Raw genomic sequence first — 21,956 nt, forward strand, 5'->3', positions numbered from 1 at the left:
TTGTGAGAAGGTAAGTGAGACAACTACATCTTTTATCTCTGTCCTCTTATTCCTCCTGTAATTTTTCAGAATTAAAGTCCAGTACTAGGCACACTTACTTTGCCGTGAGACCTGTTTTTAACACAGTAGTCTTGAAACCGATACAGCTAGGTAATGAACCTCATCATTCAGCATCAAAGTGAGCTCCTGCTACATCCTGATATGGAGCCACTGTAGGTAAAATCGGGAGCTCAGCACCACCACTCAGCACCATTCCTAGAAGCTCTCGCTAAACATTTACCCCTATGAATATTTTGCAAAGCCCACAAACTTGACTACCTGCTGACCAAACTCTCCGTGGTCAACTCACCTTTTGAGAGATATCAATAACTGAATTCTCCCATTGCAATTAATAGAACTAAGTTAGCGATGTGCGTTAATTTTAATGGGTCTGCTCTGAGTATGATTAACACTGGATGTAATCCATAATTATCTAAAGAGCCTTGCTGGATCTGAACATTCTCATTCATTAAAGGTTTTAAAGCAGAAGTTGGATGGCCATCAGTCATGCATGCTTTAGTTGACATTCCTGTAACCTCACTTCTCACTGTGAGGATCTCTGTGTCCAGCACTGGTGGAGCCAATTCAGTGCTCCTGCTGGTGTGTTTCCACCACCCCTAACCTCTCAGTCATCTTGTAGCAAATCTCTTCCTCCTGGTAAGCAACTGCAACCCACCTGCTAAGAAGCTAACATAGTGGGTCTGCCCTACACAGTCCGCCTCTTCTGCATTTCAGTGACACCTCAACTTCTTTCCAATTTTTGCCCCTTGCACTTTGGGTGTCACACTGAAGTTGCAATTACGCTGGTGCACTAATGGTGCACAAGAACGACACAAATCCACTCTGCTGGAGTATCTTTGGACTCAGTAGCACTGGGGACTTATTTTATTTTTGTCCAAGGTGCTTAAGTCAAAAGTTGAATTGTACTGTTATTCTTTAAAAAAATATTAGTAACAATGGTTTGGGTACTTGCAAGGTAACCTGTTTTTATGTCAAGATATATTAGTTTCCCCCCCTTTGGTTATATTTCAGTGTGAATTTTTGAGTCAGATACTGTTATATTATAAAAAGCTTTTCCTATCTCTTCCACTGTTAAATGTTTTATACTGTAATGTATTATAACACAACACTTAATAAATTTTGACTTGGCACCCCACAGGGCAGACACTATTTCAGCCTGACTTCAGCACTTCATGATTCTTTCTGCAGAGATTGGGGATTTGTATTCCCCTCAAATTCTGCAGAGATCCCCAGTCTTTTAGATATACAGATGCACTCAGGTTGGATACTTTTGAACTGCATGGACCTTGGATTAGACCACAGCCTCCTAAGACTGATTCCTGAATTAGCTTGTTGCTCCTTAGATTCTCAAGGCTGATTTTCTATCATATCCATTCATCAAACCCATAGGAAATAATGTATCTTGGAGATGAATTTCAGAGATTTGCTTCAAGAGGCAACTCCCTCATATCCACCAGCTGATAAGTATTTTATGCATGTGTCAGGAAATGGTCCAAATGGGAGGACTGGGAAGTGTATTCTCAGTCAGATCAGTTTCTCTCCGAAGAGGAGGAGAGGAGGAAGATTCGCTCCCCTTCTCCCCAGCAGTTTCGGTAGGAGAGAGAGAGAGGAGAGAGAGGAGAATGCTGCACAGCCTCCGTAGGAGTTACCTAGCTATGAGATAGTGGAAGAAGAGAGGGAAGGGAGGGAACAGTCTCCCTAGAGAGCCTGGGCAACCCCTCTCCCCTTGAGCTCGTAGGTCTCTCCATATTAGAGAACAGAGAATGGAAAGGGGTGGAACTTCCCATTGGTGGCCAGGATGTTGCTGGGGACTGAGGGGGAACTCTCTTTGTGGAGAGATAGGGATTCTTGCCTTGCAACCAGATGACTGAGTAAAAAGGACTATAAAAGACAAACTGCTTGTGATTCTTGACTGTGAAGTTACCAGAGGAGGAGAGGACTTTCCACGCCTGACAGTATGCTGATTTGGTAGATGGCATGGTGTCAGCAATGAAACTACCTAGTGGTAAATCAAATAGGCAAGATCAATTACATGAGAATATTATCTGGCCTCTGCGGAAAGACATTAACCATGCCAGAGGTTTTCCAGTTCTGCCCCGTGGGTGCCTGTGATACTCAGGTGAAAACCTTTGATTCCAGCCTGGAAGTAACCCAGTTCCACCATATTATTGCTTTTTACCACACTTTAATCTTAAAATAATACCTGAAGCAGCTTACAATATGACTTAAAATACACAACAAAAATACAAACACTAAAACTGCATATTAAATATGATGATATCCAGAACAATAATAATATATTCCACCTGCCCTTCTTGCTATCCTCAGTCTCTGAGATTCTGACTTAGATCCTGCCTAAGTCCATTCCAGAATGCTGTCCTCCCTATGGTATCCACTCAGAGGTCTCCAGCCCTAAGCAGCAGCCCTTCGTAACTGTAGTTTACCCCGGGCCACTCTGGACACTGCCTGGCCCAACTGTTAATCTGAATCTCTTCTAATATCTTCCACCAGCACCTTCTCCACCTCTCTATATCAGACGTTTGGAAACAGTGTGGTAGTTCAACATTATTTCTGAAGTGTGAAACCCTGAGTGTGGGCTCAACAACATGCCAGAATGGCATATCTTCCAACATGACATGGCCCAAATCTGGGATGCCATCTTTTAGGTCCACACTCTCGTGTGAGTCATGTGACTCGTATGAGATCACGCCCCCCCCCCAAAGTGCTATTTCCAGGCATAGTGGCCCAAAACACATGTTTTGGGGCACCATGCCTGAAAAAAGCATAAGGTTGTGGAGGCCATTTTGGCCACTGTCCTCTTGTGAGAAAAAAGGGATGCCCCATGTTTATTGGGGTAGTTGATGGGTATGTAAATGGGTTGGCGACATCACAGCAAGGCCAGACTGTTTCCATTTACAGACAGATGATGCGAGTAAATCTCTACTGGATCTCATTCACAGTTACCTGCAGCAAAATGTTTGCCCACAGACTGTTCACTTCTCTCATAGGAAAAAAAGAAGAAGTACTGTCCACTCTTGAATGTATTTTCTTCTAGTTATTTTTTAAAATGTTATTCAGTGTGCTAGTTTGAAGCAACAATTAGATGCAAGTAGGCTACTTTTCCTTTACAGAAGTAGGACAGCTTGAGATGCTTGCAGTACCAAGTCACAAGAAAAAAGGATGTTTAGATCGCATGCAAAATATTTTATGGTTTACGTAAATCTGTGTGCAACGGTCTGAACAAAAATACTGTAAGAAATGCCTTTCTGGACACTTTATAATTTAAAAACCGATGGTAGGATACACTGAAAGGATGAGAAGATTATATATATTTCTTTACAGCTGGTATCTGTTTGTTTGTATTGGGATTTATTTCAACACAGCATTCTTTAGTCAGCTTTTATTTCATTTAACTCAACTAAGAAGAAGCCATGCATCCACTTTCAACTTAAATAATAGTGACGTGCTACTCTGTATCTCCTTTTGCTTAAACATAAGCTTCACACCCACATTGATTCAGAGCCAGATATTGGGTGGGGAGGTTGATCCTCAATTCACTTGGGGCAGACTGGCCTGATCTAGAGGCGGGACAGTTTGTGCCAAGCCCAATCCTTCACCCTCCTACTCCTCAGGCTCTTCAGATGTAAGTGTGTAGTGCTATTCCCTGTCTTTCTCCCATTCCTTTCTTAACCAGAGTCCTTGGATGAGATCAGGGATACAGCAGCACAAAGGAGTGAGGATGGAGGGATGGGGAGTACCCATCTTACCATTTCATCTCTACAACAGTAGATCCTGACATACAGCAGTTAACAGCATGAGCATGGTTAGACTCAAGGGTCCTCATGTATTCTTTGTCAAATGGAAGCTTAGTGCTGAGTAGAGGAGGTCCACATGATATAGGGTAAGTTCACAAAGGGATGCAATTTCCAAGACTTGACAACAAATATGTCAGATTATCAATCTTTTCAGAGTTTTATGGGGTGATTGCTCACTTGTGACAATCTATTAGCCTATTTGCCATTTTGCATGGCAAAATTTAACACACTTTAACACCCATCCCTCTTGCTAAATATGGAGTTATGCTGCACTTATTGTGGAGTGTGTGGGGCAATTACACAAACTAGCTCATTGTGTGGTGGATTCTGGTCTAATGAAATTATGCACATACCTCATAACTCCATATTTTAAAAGTGGGACCAAAAGGTATGACATATTTTAAATAAACTGTTCTCCATGAGTTTTATTTTTCTACAGTTGTCCATGTTAAGAGGACAACCAATTCAGAAGCCATTCATGTGCTTGCTGAGGATAGAAGCTTCATGTAAATACACCTGGTGGGGATAAAAGGCAGAACATTAGTAGCTGATGGTGGGATTTCAAAGTGAAAGCAAGGTTTGATATGGGAATTTTTGCAGGTTATTATTTCCAGAATTTTGTTTTTCCCATCCCAAAGGTTAAGCTATTGTTTGCTCACCTTAAGTTCCATCAATTATTAATTCAAATGGAGGTAACTTGCTTGACTGAACTTTGCATGGTTATATGAAGTGCCTGGCTAAAATGATTCCTTCTTTCTCTTAAGATAAGGAGAAATAATCATAACTGCATGAGCTTTAAGTGCAGCCTCAATACTGCTCACAGGGAAATAGGTTGAGGATTGCTGTGCCAATGTTCTCATACAAAATAGAGCACAATATGTTGTTGCTGTGAAATGTAAGGATTTCAAAGTTCACTCACTTCCCCCTAAATTAAATAATATATATGTGTGTGTTTGTGTGTATTTAGATTGTCACCATTTCTTATTTCTGTTGCATAAAAATGCAAACAAAATGAATATGTTGGGGATAGAATGCCTTCCCATAGGCTTCCATGTCCTTCTGCATTTGCAGGATGATGCCCATGTGGCAAACAAAGAACTGCCAGTGACTAGAGCAACCAGAAAAGATATGTTTCAGGTTACTGAAGCAGGATTTGAATGTGTGAAGGATCTCATAGGATTAAGAAACGATGACAGTTATCCAAACAATGAGAAAAATTCAACCTCCTGCTCTCCTGTCATCGCAAAGATCTTTCCCCCATCCCTCTTCTGGGAGTTCTCCTGACCCTCCACAGCAGATATGAAGGAGGAGAGGTGGGAAAGTCCCATTGCACCACCAGGAGCCCCTGTACTGGCTTTTGCCAGCATGCTGGGTTTATGGAATCTGGGCCTAAGTCCTATTTAGCCAGGTCAGAGAACCTCAAGCACAGGGAATATGTGTCGTGTTCCAGGCCAATCTCCCAAGTCCTTGGACTCTCCTTCCCAGGCCCTGGCTCTTGTGCTAGGCTGGACTGTGGTAATGTCTCTTGCTTGCCTTGATGGAAACCCTTAACTTCCACATGGTTGGAATGTAGCCTACTGTATGCTCTGCTTCTTTTGCCTTGGGTCCACCTACTACTACCGTTTAGCCCCCAGAAGATTGACCATAAGCGAATGTCAACCTCGGGCTGAAAAATATAGTATATATTTGCTATATGTCTGCTATAAAGTAATAGTCAATCTCCCATTAAAACGGTAAAGGACCCATGGGTGGTTAAGTCCACTCAAAGGTGACTGTGGGGTTGCGGCGCTCATCTTGCTTTCAGGCTAAGGGTAGCCGGTGTTTGTCCACAGACACCTTTCCAGGTCATGTGGCCTGCATGACTAAAATGCTTCTGGCACAACGGAACACTGTGACAAGTGCCAGAGCGCACGGAAATGCTGTTTACCTTCCCGCTGCAGTGGTACCTATTTGTCTACTTGCACTGGCGTGCTTTAGAATTGCTAGGTTGGCAGGAGCTGGGACAGTGCAACAGGAGCTCACTCTGTCATGGGGATTCGAACCGCTGACCTTCTGATCGGCAAACCCAAGAGGCTCAGTGGTTTAGACACAGCGCCACCGTGTCCCTCGCCCAGACACCTAATACCTTATGGGAACTGCTCCAATCCATTGGTGGATTCCTTGCAGTCCACACTGAAGAATAGGGCATTAGTGGGGGAATCAATACAAATTTCAGAGTACAAAGTTCAATGGAAACGTTGCACAAAACTCTCTTTTTTCAAAGTTCTACTTCTTGTATTTTGTTTAAAGTTGTGCAACCAGTCTTGCATTGGGGAGCCTAAAACAGGATTCTTGGAAATGTGCAAGTACTATTTATAATGGTGGTGCCTATCACAGATTCATTCTGGGTTGGACTGGATCAGAAAGCAAGACAATTCCAGTTCTACGTAATGGTATTCTACAATAATCTGGAAATTAAATTAAATTAGAGGTTCCAGGCAGCACTAAATAAAAGAGAGTTGCATCATCCAACAATGGCTTGTGACAATAATTCTTCAATAACATGAATTCACAGTGAAGTCTTTTTCAGTAATGGTTTTCTGCACTCATAATTAAATGTTTTATTGCTTCCTGGTCAACATATTAAGGAGCAATTCGTTAATAATCCCCTAGCCACTCTAAACTGGAAACAATGCAATGGACAGAGCATGTGAAGAGAAAGCTTTTTATTTAAGGCACTGCAGCCCTTAAAAGCCTCAGTAACAGTTTATCAATTCATACTGAATACGCTGGCACTGTTAATGCAAATATTAGGTCCCTCCTCCTTTTTTAAAGACCTTTATCATTTTTACATTTTTACAACACAAAACAGTGGAATGCAATGACTTGATTTGGCAATGGTGTGATTTGAGGTTTCTTTAAAAAGTTAATGAATGAAGGATGGGCATGTGTGGAAGCAACCCTAGAATTAAGTTAGATGAGATATTTTTATTAAAAACAGGGCACTTAGTCACTGTACAAGCTCTTTGAAATCTACTGGCAGGTAGAATAAAAGCTAGCAGTTTAGGACACCTTGACCTCGTTTATGCTGACGCTTTCAGAAATTGCATTAAGAGGCTGCCAAATGCTTTAAGATGGTACTCTGGGACAGCTTTAGGCATGCACTTACAATGGAAAGAGTGTACAGTTTTTCATTCGCATGGTTCTTTCTTTTTAAGTTTTCAACTTACCCTGTCCCTAAACAGAATAAAATGAAACCCTAATTTTGGTATGTTTTCATTTTTTTGTATTCTTTCAAACTTAAAGCAATAAACAGCACCAATAAATAACAACAGCAACAGCAACAGCAGCAGTAGCAACAACAACAACATTCATGGGTGGTTTATTATCAACTTTTTACTTAAAATGTCACCACAATTTTTATTTTCTTTCACAAAAAGAGCAACAGCTGCACAGTGAGTCCTCTCAGTACACCTACAGATATGCAAATTAGTCATATGCAGGACAATATGTGTGTTGTCTATCACAGCCAATGAGAGAAAGTTTTGGGATGAACAAAATAAAGTAATATATATACGGTATATATGTTCATACAGGGATGTGGTATGTTGTCAGCAAAGTCCTTGACATTGTGCTTTTAAATATCATCCCCAAGAGAAGAACTGTTTTGCCACTTTATTCCCATAAGAGACACCACAAACTTGTTAAAAGAGAGTACTATTTGATTTAGTAATTCTATAGAGATTCAATTTATGGAGTCACTAATTTCTTCCTCTGTTGCTGATTCTTTGCTGATATTTTCTATGTTCCCTTATTGTTCCTATCTAATCATTATTCCTTTATTGATCCCCCCAATATTTTTAGTTTCCTCTCTCCCGCATGATGAATACATATTGCCTGCCAAGCTGTTTGCTGAACCAACTCTGTCCTTCACCTTTCTGCTAATATCTTGATCCTAAGTATGATATACCCAAAGGTAGCTGTGCTTGCCCCAGTGAAATCAGTGATACAATGAAAGGGCAATATTCGTTTGACCACAGCAATGTAACAAAGCTATAAGAAACTGAGTTGGATTTTGTGCTTGATGGTCACACTGGGTGACATTCAACTAGGTTTTACTTAGAGTAGACCTACTGAAATGAATAAACATGACTTATGATCATTAATTCCAATGGCTCCACTGAGCAATACTTAGTTGACAATCACCCACCGTGTCTATAAGTAGAACGCTTGTCAAATTCATTATTCACTTCAACTTATCATATAAAATGTGTAAATACATATATTATTTACTTACTTGGCCTTCCTTAACTAATAGGGTTCCTTAACTTCAAGGGTTTATCAGCTTCTGCTTATGAGTGTGATACAGGAAACCTCTAACCCTTAACTTAAAGTGTTTTCCTATTTTATTTCTGACTAGGGATGGACAAATATGTTCTTTTTGGTTTATCTAAATTCCTACTTTTTCCCAGTTTTATTAATTTCCCATGTTTCTGTTCGCATCATAGTTTTAAAAAGTCATCATTTTAGTGCACTTTTATTAAACATACATGCATTTGTACAGTATGTCATTTCCCCATAATTCCTTTTTTGAATGCTGTTTTCACTAACATATACATTTTTTACCTGTAATATACACATTTTTATAAACAAGTTTGGTAAAGGTAAAGGTAAAGGGACCCCAGACCATTAGGTCCAGTTGCAGACGACTCTGGGGTTGTGGCACTCATCTTGCTTTATTGGCCGAGGGAGCCGACGTACAGCTTCCGGGTCATGTGGCCAGCATGACTAAGCCGCTTCTGGCGAACCAGAGCAGCACACGGAAATGTCATTTACCTTCCCACCAAAGCTGTACCTATTTATCTACTTGCACTTTGACATGCTTTTGAACTGCTAGGTTGGCAGGAGCAGGGACCGAACAACCGGAGCTCACCCCGTCGCGGGGATTCGAACTGCTGACCTTCTGATCAGCAAGCCCTAGGCTCAATGGTTTAACGCTACCTGCGTCCCCTACATAAGTTTGGTACACCAACCCAAATAGCTGTGCTTCTGTTTGCATATTGTTTGGGGAGCTGCAAATGAGGAAGGTTCACATTAACATACAAACTAAACTCACTGCCCCACTTTTTGTTTTTGACCTTTTCAAAACCATACATAAACATCAATCTTTAGTACTGTAATATCACTGGGACCTGATTATATTTAGATGAATAGGATATTTCTTTCCAAAATGTCTTTGTGGCAGATGGTGCTTCCCCATCTGTGGTATTTGAACCCTAGTTCCTGTATTCCATGAACCACCTACTGCCATCTGCTCCTTCCACCAAGTAGCATTATTAATTTGCTCCATTGCCTTTCCAGAGAATGCCAGTAGAAGGCAAATTGCTTCTTTCAAATTTACCAGGGATCTCCCACTTCCGAGCTGCTTGATCTCTGCTTTTACTTGGGCCTCTTCCAAATCATCAACCAATTTTGGCATTTTGTCTATTAGCATGGAGTCTGTTACATTGTCTCCCAAGACAAACAGATGCCAACCTTCATACAGATTACAGGTGACAATATGTTGGTCATATCTAACAGTTCAGCTGTACTGGCACAAGGGACTTCTCTGCTTGCAACAAAATTTCCTCTCTCTCTCCTCTTCTTTCCTCTCCAGTCCCCTCAAAATTAGTTCAAGACCCTTGCTGCCACAACTGGAGACAACTCTGTACTCATAAGAGTTGTCTCTATTGAAATGACCTTGTATAAACTCTTGTATCTTTAATTCATTACTTTATATGAATACAATTAGATTCCAGAAATTTGGGGGGGGGGATGTTTGGGGGAGAGGAGGGGATAGCTCTTGATTTAAAGGTTGACCTAGCAATGGCTTCCCCTGTCTTTCAATACAGTTCCTCCATGGCTTCCCATCCTGTACTTCATTGGCATATCATTCTTGATAAAGACAGGGTACCATTTTGGCTGGTGAAAGCCAGATCAACTGATGTTTGTTTGTTTGCTTGCTTGCTAGATGGCTGTAATGTTTTATTCTGTTCCAAGCCTTCAGGATGTGCATTTTATTATGTATTAAATTTATATCCCACCCTTCCTCCCATAGGAGGAAGGAGTTCCCAGTATTTGAATATATGACAAATAATTATATTTTTTTACTTCTCTCATTCAAGCAGTAAACCTGCGTTCATAGTTCAGCTAGTAATTCAGAAGGCCCCTGACCTTTGATTAATGAAAATTCCCTTGTATTCAAAAAGGGTTGTTTTATACACTTATCTACTAAATGAAGTATAACCTACATAAAAAGTGACCTTGCAAGTTACTTCACAGCTATTTTTATGCATTGCTGCAATATATTTGCATACTACAGCAGGGCTAGTAAGTAATCTTCTCCTAATGTAAATTAGAAGTTGGCTAGGCTTATCAAACAAGACACAGCAAATTAACAAAAATCATTTTGCCACAGCACATAATTACCTCCAGGGAGCCTGTCTGAAGTTCTAAAATCAAGCCAGAGAACACAATGGAGTTTTACAGCAGATTTGGAATAGACTTTTCTGAATGCCTTGATGTCAACTTAGTAGAATTATTTAGTAAATTAAAAGAATATGTGGTAGATGTTTCATATTCATTTCAGACAATGGCCTGATTCAGCTAATATTCTTCCTTACTTTGTTCCTATTTATGATTTAGGAGGTTTATCATGCTTTCTTGCCTGGCCTATTTACTACATCTGTTCCATCTCCACCCCCACATGTTGGAATGTCTGCGCATGGGCATAATGTTTGAAGAGCATTCAGTGTATCTAAGCACCAAACAATATGATTAATTCCTAATTTATATATATATAAAATCTTCAAGAGTGGACATTTGAACCGTATATCTCAATTAGAGCTAGACTGGTGACTGTGAGCGGCTGCCGAGACCATATAACACCAGTCTTGAAAGACCTTCATTGGCTCCCAGTACATTTCTGAGCACAATTCCAAGTGTTGGTGCTGACCTTTAAAGCCCTAAATGGCCTCAGCCCCGTATACCTGAAGGAGTGGCTCCACGCCCATCGTTCAGGGCCGAGTGCCTTCTGATTGTTCCAGTAGCTGTGAGAAGTGAGGTTACAGAGAACCAGGCAGAGGGCCTTCTCGGTAGTGGCGCCCACCCTGTGGAATGCCCTCCCATCAGATGTCAAGGAATTAAACAACTACCTGACTTTTAGAAACAATCTGAAGGCAGCCCTGTTTAGAGAAGTTTTTAATGTTTGATGTTTTATCATGTTTTTAATATTCTGCTGGGAGCTGCCTAGAGTGGCTGGGGAAACCCAGCCAGATGGGCAGGGTATAAGTAAATCATCATCATCATCATCATCATCATCATCATCATCATCATCATCATAATTTTGCCTTGCCTGGGCTTTGCCTTAAACTAACCTGTTTAACATTGTTAGAACAATATTAGATACATCATTCTAAAACATCACAGGACATACTTGTAATTTTAATCGTATTTCTTACCTTGTTGTTAGTTCATTTTCATCAAACTGTTGCTGGGTGCTCTGCCGCACCCTCTGGTTTCACATTTTAATAATGCGTTAAGAACATTGTAAGCAATGCAATCATTTGTTCCTCTGTGTAACTGCAACCATTCCTTAACTCTTTCCTAGCGTTAAAAACACGAGTGCAGATCCACCCTTAGTGTCTTGTTTTCAACAATAGCGAAATCACAGATGCTTCTAAAGATACTGTAACCGTGCTAAACTTTATCCCTCTTCAGAAATGACACCCACACATTCAAGTGCATAAACAGGATGTGGGGCTGCACCCGTTACCCTGACTTCTGGTATCCATGCCTCCATCTGTAGCAGGGATGGCTTTGTATATACAGCTGGCTGCAGAAAGACTTCCATGCTGCCATGAACCCCAGTAATGCAGGGGTCTCCTGCTTGGTAACTACAACTGCACATGGAATCTTCACATGTATGTGCTCAGGCTTCCTTGCTACAGCTGTGTATGTGTGGATGCCAGGCAGTAGGGCTAGCTGGTTTGGCCCCGTTCCTCGCTCAAAGAGTTGATTTAATGTGTGGGCATCACTTCTGAAGAGGGCTAGAATTTCCATCTCAGGCACTCCAAGGATGCTATATACATATTATTATTAATTATAGATCTGTATAACACCATCAATGTGCACAGTAGTTTAGCATATGGATGGGTGGGGAAATGTTCTCTTAAGATTCTTGCAATCATCAATAGGAAGGATGAAAAAAAGGTGGCATCATGTACAAGTTCTGGAAGAGCATTTTGGCAACCTTTTATTTAAGTGTCATCTGCTTTAATCACTGTCCTCCTCATTATATGTCCACACTGAGTGGCATTACTGTTATCAGCTCAAATTAGAAATTCTTTAGCTGGTTATTTGGGACTGAAAATAAGCAGCTAAATTTTCCCTTTTACAGAAAACCTGTGTTTCCCAGTGCTGGCACAGGCTGAAAGAAGGCTGGCTGGACTTCACTCACCAGTCAGTTACATCCACACTTTCCAAAGAGTTGAAAGCCAGAGAGTTTCAGTGTGGGAGACAGTTTAGTACTGAAACTGATGATGAGAACCATTGGGAGAGTCAAATGAACACTGAAAAATTAATACTTCTTTCTCTCCCACACAAACAGAAAGGCTATTCATTTACATGGGGACCAGATTATGTTTGTGAAGAGAGTTTTCTGATTACGGATCTGACTTGAGCTTAATACCATCTGACTAACACATCACTGATATGTAAATGTAAAAAAAGTTGAAACTGTGCTTTTGCCTTCACAAAGCTTATTGTTAATATTCAAAACTTGTTACATCACTCCTAGATGTTCTCCTCAATGGCTTAATGACAGCAAGTCATAAAATAATGGTTTATTGTGAATGCCCAGCCTAGGTTTTAATATTATCATGATCTGGAATAATAAAAAGGTGTGCATTTCTGACCATATGTGGAGTGCTACCAGAGTGAGTACACATGTCTGCATGAGAGGGAAAGGTTGCTATTCCAAAAAGAGTGGCTTCCATTGAAACTAGAAGCATTGTCTTTCCTTTCATTTTTTTTTTTAGAAAATTGTACTTCTCTAAAAATGTTTCCATTTCTCCATTGCTATGTTGAATGGATCATTACATTTACGAATTCTCACATACGAATCCAAGATTAGCAGGTATTTTATGCATCTTGGCTGTGAGTCCTGGAAGACCTGCTCTGCCTTGCTAGCCTTTCCCCAGCTGGCTGACTGACTCCAGCTACAAAAGCTGAGGCTGCTGAACAGACTCTTGGGTGGGGGCATAGTTTAGGGTTTGATAGATAGATAGATAGATAGATCTTATAATTTATTTGGAAATGGCTTGATTTGGTTGCGTGCTTTTTGATGTGTTTTATTTATATTTTATGACGACTTCTGTCATGCTTGTGATTATGTAAATATTTTTATGTTGTAAGCTGCCTTGAGGATAGTTGTAACTATGGAAAAGTGACATACAAATAAAATTATGATGGTGATGATGATTCTGGGATTCCTGGAGGCCTTGTTGCCTGAACAGCAGTGGCTCATGCTGTAGAGCGTGTTGTGGTGTCTTTGTGCCTTGCAGATCATGATTGTGTGTCTGGTGGAGTCTGGTGATGACATAGATGTAGAATTGCACCATGTCTGGCTACTAAGGAGTGGGGGTGGGTGGAATGTGGTTGGCACAGTGATTGGTGATTGCTGGGAGTCAAGAGTTGGCATGGCTGCTAGGGAAATGGCTGGCAATAATGATCCATTTAATTGTGTGTGCGTGCTGCTAGTATTATCTTCTCAGTTTCTGCGTATAGGAGCATATAGGATCCCAATTAAGCATGCTGCTAGTGTGTGTGAAGATACAGGAGCGCTTGCCTTGACTATAGAACCCAATAATGCAGTGCATTCCTGAATAAAAATGTGTACATGGCTCTATCCAAGACCTAAATAGAAACTAAATTATGCAAGAGTATGCATGGAAATGGGTGAACTTTAATTCAGCCAGAGGGTTTCCTGTGGTGATGTATTGCTTGGACCAAGAATCTGGAGGCAGTGATGAAATCCTCAAGTGTATTTTGCATCTCCTTACATCACCCTGATGTACTAGGGCCATGGGAAGACAAACTCACACCTTCGTATATTTGAAATATTTGAAGCTTGTACTGATTCTTTTAAGGGGGCCACTGGGGCTTCTTTCCTTACTCATATAAATAGAATGACAATATAAACCCCAACATTGGATATAATTTGAAAGTGCAGAGTTTAAGTATGCATTATAAGTCTGCTTGTTAAAATCCAGGCTTTGCCAGGCAAGTGAATAAATCAGTGCTAATAAAAGGAGAAAAGGTCTTGCAGCTTCTATAACAAGCTGATACAGTCACCTTTCCCACTCCAAGGAGGAAAACAGCAGGTTCCTTTTCTTTCAGCCTCAGGCAGAAGAATGGAAGGGCTCGTCTGGTAACTCCTGAGGGAAAGAGAAATGTTAAATAAGTTCCTCCCACACTGTTTTCAGAAGAATGCATGGCTTCTGACTCCTGACCCATCTATCGCCCTGATATCCAGCCCTGAGAGGAAAAGAAAGGTGCCATATTTGACTAGCTTGGCAAAACAGGGAAGGAAATGGTGAAATATAACAGTGGATCAAATTCTATCTTGTCTCAGGCCTATTTTCATATTCCCGTAGGATACTGTCAAGTCATGCTGCCAATGCAGAATTGTTCTCTACAGTGTATTTGCGAGTACTTTGTCTGGGCTGGTTTAAAATAGCTTGAACGAGGGTTTCAGCAGTTGCAAAGCTTATTCTTGGGATATTTTCTTTCTCTTCAGTATTTTGCCTACCCTTTCTCTACCCCCAGCTCAAGTTTAAATGATACCTTTTGGATTTATTCAGTGCTTTTTTTTCTTTAAAAAATGTTTAGGGGTACTCTCATTTTGATTCAAGAAAATTACCATTTTACAGTTCAAATCAGGAAAAATACAGTAAATGGACAAAAGTACAAAGATTCACAAAATGTTTAGGGGTATGTGTCCCCCTGCGTCCTCCCAGAAAAAAAGCACTGGATTTATTTATTTGATTCCATTTATGAGTTGCATCCCATATGCCTACGTTAAACCTTAAATGCTTAAAGGTTGCACTTGCCACAATGTGTTCTTTTGGACACAGTTGGACCTGCTTCTGAGCAGAAAATGCAAAGGGTTGTGCTGTTAAAAGCTGCAACCTCCACAATAAAGATTATACAAAAGAAACATTATACAGAATAGACGACAGAAGAGAGAAATTTGCCCTTCAGACACAAGGCATTTGGCCTCACCAAAATAAATGTAACTTAAAATCAGGTACTGTACTTTAAGATTAGAATAAGCTCCAAGTAGTTTTATGCAGTAACGAAGTGGCCCCACTTGGTTCTCCCCCATCTGGGGTTGGGGTTGGGATTTCTCCAAGATGTTATTTCTGGCTATTAAAGAGCTAACATCATCTTCATTAGAAGGAATTTCCAGGAAAGAGGCTACTTCTGGGAGTGCTTCACAGGTGTGCCTCCTGCTTTTTGGGGAGGTTCACTGGAAGACCTTAAAGGGGTGGGGGGAACAAAATGGATACTTTAAGAAAATTACACCAACAACTGCAGAGCAGCCAAGCTGGGAAAGCGTAGGGGATGTGTGGCCCAAGGAGTTGGGGGCTGAATGCCCTTGTGCCCCTGCCCCCATGTACAATGGTACCTTGAGTTAAAGACGCTTCAGGTTACAGGCACTTCAGGTTACAGACTCCGCTAACCCAGAAATAGTACCTTGGGTTAAGAACTTTACTTCAGGATGAGAACAGAAATCGCGCAGCGGTGGTGCGGTGGCAGCAGGAGGCCCCATTAGCTAAAGTGGTGCTTCAGGTTAAGAACAGTTTCAGGTTAAGAACGGACCTCCAGAACGAATTAAGTTCTTAACCCGAGGTACCACTGTATTTGGACAAGAGACTACAGAGAGCATTACTGTCCAAAGTATGCAGCCGTAAATCAGATGAGCAGGGGTTTGGGGGTCCAGAAGTTCATTACTGGAAAATCAGTGCTCTGAAGTGGTAAACCCAGCTGAAAGACAATTCAATGGGGTTGAAAGAACAATGTGATTAGCCATTTCACACATATATTGAACCATGTAGGATTACTGTGTTTGATCAGAAAACTGAATCTGGGTCTGTAGATACCACTCTCTTCTCACCTCTCCTGCACCCAGGCCCCACCATCTTCAATCCACTAGAATTTTGTGACGTTTGCATTCCTGCCCAGGAGGAAAGATTAATTGAAACAAATCCTGATATGGGCTCTTCTCAAAGTACTCTGAGTACATTTTCAGTGTTGTGGCCCCACTTAATTCTTATACCAACACTAGCAATAAAATGATAATAGAGAATTGATTTTGATGCAATTTTAATTTAAGAATTGTGGACTTTTAGAATATAGCAAAAAGATACTGCTGCTTTTAATTTATTACCCATTTTAAGGTCCCGGGGCAGGTTACAACAGTTTAAAACACAACATTAAAATGATGGTGCAATAATACACAGAACAAGGACAATTCAGAGTTAAATGATAGGGTCTTGTTATTATATATCTTGGGAGCTGGCTTCAAAAGCATACAGGGAAAAGGTTCTAGTGGTCACCTGTCCAGAAGATGGACTTCATTGGGATGAATGGACTGCAGCCGACATGTTTACAGTATTCTGCATGAAAGGAGGATCATGGCAAAGACTAAAATGGAATCATTGAAAAGTACACTTTAATTTTTAAAACATAGTTCATGTTTAAGTGAAGAGGAATAAAAAGCACATTTTACTTTGAAAAGTGTAGCTCAGGTTTAGGTGAAGGAGAGGATTAAAATATTTATCATTAAAGCACTTTGATGTTTAAAAGGATGGATAGAAGGCAACCTAAATGGGATGATTGCATGGTAGGATGGGACACACAAAGTAGCTGGGATTGTGGGTGGGTGGTCTGAGTCTGGTGGATATGAATTTAAAGGGAAGTACGTAATAATGAGGAATGTTCTTTCAGCATCTGTTCAGGTACTCAGGCCACATGGGCACTACAGATTTAAGAGCGGTTTAACAGCCATTCCCTCTTCTTAGTGGGGTTGGTGGCCGATGGGTGGGATCCAAAGGTGTCCCAGAAGTTACATGAATTTTGGGCAAATTTTTGATCTAAGGGGGTTCATTTCAAAAGCTCGATAATGGGTGCACTCAGATGTGAGGAATATTGAGTTGGTTTTTCCTGATTAAAACACTAGCCCTTCTGTTCTGTTTTCTAATGTTCCTTTCACACTCCATTAGTTTCTCCTCACCAATTATCTATATCCAGAAGACATATGCACATTTAGATATTAAACTGGAGGATGACATCAGCCATTGTTAGTTACTTGGCAGGCAGCCCACACCTTGTTAAGCTTTGGCCCTATACTGGTTTGTGGCTTACTTGGTCATCATCTTTTAGATTATCAAACATCATCAAGGAATGTAGGTCTGAAGAATATGTTTCCATATTAATAGCATTTCCCATGAATCAAGCAATTGAACCTCCCCCCCCCCGAGAGAGAGAGGGGAAAATGATACAACACAATACAGAACCACTATAGAAAACGATAACATCTCAAAACAGCAAAAACATAGCAACATATTTGGGAGGCATCTTAAAAGGCCCTTTCCTCTTCACCTTCTTTCTTAACAAGGCACATCCTGACTCACAGTATGAAACAGTTAGCCCACTAACACATGCACATCACCCTAATTTCTGTCTTCCAGCTGCACAAACCATACAATATTTTATTCTACTCCTGCATCCACAAGCACATCACCCACCCACCCAGTCACTGGAATATCTCACATTCCACACTCCATCACACTCAAACTGCTATCACTAACCACTTCTTCCACCCTTCTTTTTTCTTTTTTCTTTTTTTTTTCTTTTTTTGCAACAGCACCAGGAGACAATGAAACCATTCACTGGACAGAACCATATAAAATATCAAAATAAATTCCCGCCTGTCAATCACATAGATGTACTGCTATCCTGGCTAGTAATCTTGCTCTCACTCAGGCTGCTAATTTCCACCCAGGACTCTCACTCAAGGATGGATAGAACTGCACTCATTCCTCTCACCAGTGAGTACCCTTAGACATTTCAACCCACAGGATAGACACTCACAAGATATATATGTTTGTGCCTACACTGAATGTTACAATGTACCTACCAAGGATTGTGGCTCCTACTGTTATCCAAATTTCCAACAGCTCATACTGCTTCTGCTGAATACAAGATCCCAAGAGAACTCTGTCTCTGGTTGTTTCACTCTTTTTCAGACCTGCATGATTCATGGGGAAAGTGCCATAAAAAGCACACTGAAGGACTTTTTAATGAGAGCTTTTTTTCCATCCTACATACACCGACATCTTTTTATTATTGCATGAGCCTAAGCATCCAAATTTAGCTCTTTGGAATTAAAGATAATCTTAGAGCAATATGTTCCACTGTGGCTCCATCTCAAATCGCCTGACAATGTGAATTTTATACTGGCACCTTGACATGAAATATTGCTTGATGTTAGGGTGCTGGGTCTGATTCAGTGCTCTAATCAAAGCTGAAACGAATAGAGCTTTTTTCCAGTTCACAAATACAATTTTAGCAAATAGTTGGAGATTGTATCCCATTGTGACTTTGCACCCTATTTTCACCCATTCTAACAGCAGCCCTCTATGTCGTATCACATGTTGTTCCAGAGGGTCCCCCTTAAAATAAGATTTTAGGTGGGGAGGTGCAGGGGCTGCATTGGGTAGGAGAGATCAGAGCAAATCAGATACTCTGCCCTGCATTTGCAAGTGAAAGTGCTTCTGTTAGTGCAAAACCACCATGGACTACAACCTTGGGTTTGTGATAATTTCATCTGAAGAAGTATTTTTGTCGGACAGTTGCAGTCAAACCTAACAGTGCTAGTTAGTATATGAAGGGGTTAAGGACCACAGAGTTATCAATTTTTAGAGGAGACTCACTGAAGTCTCATACCTTTTTCTCTTTGTATGATAAAGAGGATGTAAGGTTTGTTTCCTGTTCTCTCACTTGCTGCATGTGATGGCGGCAGACATGCTGCAACATATCTCCTTGCCTCAGACATACCTGCATTTCTTATTGTTACAACATAGGATAATGCATGACTGTGACCTCAGATTGAGTAAGTAAAGCATTTTTGAACGTACTTCAGAGTATGGTCTGTTTCCTTGCATTAGAGGAGAAGTGGGGAGCCAGCTGCCTCAAACAGCTGGAATGTATTAAAAGAAGGTTTCATAACCTATTCCTTTGTTTTTTTATCTGCCTAACAATGGGGTTTAAACTCTGCTCTTTACGTGCTAGTCCTGTGGTTTTAAAAGAGACAGCCGTTTTGTTAGTTACCCCCCCCCCCGATCTGTAGAGGATTAAATATGGCTGATATATCTTCACACTAATACACATCATATTTTAACTCTAATGCTTGGTCACTTTGCTCTGTTTTTCCTTTAATTTAGTGGGTTTTTAAAAATCCACTTAGTCATTTTGAAATGTATTGACCAAGGCAGGTCACAATGTATTAAAAGACCAAATTTCATTCCAACATAATATGGTCCATAAGACCACAGTCTAAAAATATTACAAACAACACTATAACAGCAGAATAAACAGCAGAATAAAAGTGCATGAATATAAAAAGGCAGCAAAAAATTAAAAGCAACAGCTATTGAATACAGAGCATTAAAATGTCAATTAAAAGCAGTTTGAAACAACAACAAAAAGACTTCAAAGACCATCCTAATGTCATCAAGTCAGCACAGGGCTAGGGCTCTGTGTTCCTGCTTGCTTTTCCTATTTCATCTCATTATGCTACTCTACTTTCTTTCTTTCCCTCTGGCATGAGTTTAAAATTGAAAACAACAACTGTCAGACTCTTTCTTAAAAGTGTTATTTGTCCAATGAACACGGCATGTAAATATGAACAGAACCAAATTTCTCCTCCATCCCTGGAAGGGAGAGAACAAGAAGCTAAAAGCACCTTGCTGGTGTAAGTATATTTCTTAGGGAATCTGATGCAGGATAGCGGTTCTGCTACATGTTCTGCTACACATGTTCTGCTACACTTGTCTCAATTCACACTCAATGTGTATATTTCTAAATAAAATATATATTACAAGAAATGCCACCAATTTCTCACTGTGCTCTCCCCTAAGGAAACCAAGCCCTGGTTATCCTGCCTCTGGAACTTCTTATTGCTCAGGAAAACAGGGAGGACATAGCAAGATTGCACTCTATTAACTGCTGTTGATTAACTCCCTCCATCCATGGAAAGACTTTCCCCTTTCTTTCAGAATATGTGATGTCTCATGATTAGGACTACCACAAGCTAACCAATCCAAAAGTGGCTAACCAGCAGTTCATGACTGTTCCAATATTTATTTTCTGCTCAAAACTGCTGAAGAAATCCTCCTTGCATTGAGAAAAGTGTGTGAGAGAAACTCTTTAAGACTCCTTAAATAAAATTAAGGCTGCTTACATTTGAAAGCCCCACATATCCTCTGCACATGAATGTGCATGTGGCTTCATGATTACATTGAGAGACAAAGGTGTTAGCATTTTCTGGAAGAGACATAGTTGCTCACAATGTAAGTGGCTGAGCTCCACATTGAAAGTGGTTCAAAATATTGAAGGCTGTGCTGAGATCATTTAACGTGAATTTGCTGTGCTTGGCCTTATCTCCATGACAACCATTACATATGCTTTGGCTCATAATCATTGATTAAGATGAATCAGGTGCTCATGTCCGGCTTGACTCGAAAACTGGGCTGGAAAGGGTCAGGCATGAACTGATCTTTCAGTCTTTACAGGATGGTCACTCACTTTGAAAACAGCAGCTTTTAATATATATTTTTTAAAAAGCTTATATGATTAGAATTGAAATTTGAAATGGAGACATCCTGGGCTCAGTCTTGTACTCTTTGCTTTGCAGATAATAAAACTGTGTACTCAAATGTGCTCATCCTGACAGGGGAAATTAAACTCCAGCCATCTGGAGGACAATGTGGAATATAAAACTCTCAGCATGAGGCCAAAGAAACCTCATAAACTGATAGATTATATTGGGGATGATTTCCTATTGCTGTGTAATATCTGCTGTTTTATTTTAAGGCTTGTAGAAAGCAAAATGGCACTTTTACCTTCCTTAATAATAAAGGGTGGAAGTCTACAATAAAATGAGAAACTTGGCCTGAACAGCTGTTGAAATTATTTGGGAGGTACCTATGGCCAACTGAGGAGTGGCGGTAATTTCTGAAACGCAAAGTGAGAAATCAGCTGTGTGTTGGTACCTCTTCTCAGTGTGTAATAAAGAGAAAGCTTATTTGTTGTTTACACTTCATCTCTCTGGCTGTGAATCTTCTGGGGGAATGCCTGTACTGGTCTCTGAAGTGGATGACAAATATAATTGAGAAGAAAAGTGACAAAACCATGAGCAGCACAGAAGAGGATCCAACACCCAAGGCAGCTTGCAGATGGAGCTTACAAGGGCCTTTTGGGTCTCGCCAAAACCGCTCACAGGAATACTGTGAAACTTTCAAGCTGAGCGATGAGACACCTTGTACTCAGTACATTATTAGACATTTCATCACAGGAATGACCTTCCTGTGAAAAATACAGCTTTGACTGGAGAAAGCATTTGAGTAAATAATACTTTCTCCATAGCTATTAATTTAGAAGTTGTATATGCAGAAGATCATGCAATTTTTAGAGGGGACTCCATGATGTCTCATCCCCTCTTCCCATCCCCTCTTCTCCTGATATGATAAGGAGAAAGTAAGGCATGTTTCCTCTCTTGCTGCATGTGATGGCAGCAGACATACCACAACATATCTCCTTGCCTCAGACATAAGTCTGAAGCTGCTTTTGCTGAATTTCTACCCAGTAACTTATACCTGCATTTCTTAAGGATCAAGATAGCCTGACTACGCTATTATAGGCAGAAAGGTATATGCAAGCAACTGTTGCATTTTTGGGGGTGTAGGGGCATTATGTGACCAAGGCTCGTTAGTATAT

The 21,956-nt window shown here is 40.5% G+C and overlaps 1 long non-coding RNA gene across 1 annotated transcript; it reads left to right on the forward strand.

Annotated features, from left to right (window-relative positions):
* Positions 1-1,327: 1,327 nt before the first annotated feature.
* Positions 1,328-21,277, forward strand: LOC309349508. Its single transcript, XR_014159986.1, has 2 exons — positions 1,328-2,065; positions 20,099-21,277. It is a non-coding gene; the product is annotated as an uncharacterized lncRNA (long non-coding RNA).
* The last annotated feature ends 679 nt before the right edge of the window (positions 21,278-21,956 follow it).

This window comes from Podarcis erhardii (assembly GCF_964252035.2).
Source record: "Podarcis erhardii genome assembly, chromosome: 9".
Classification (NCBI taxonomy): domain Eukaryota; kingdom Metazoa; phylum Chordata; class Lepidosauria; order Squamata; family Lacertidae; genus Podarcis; species Podarcis erhardii.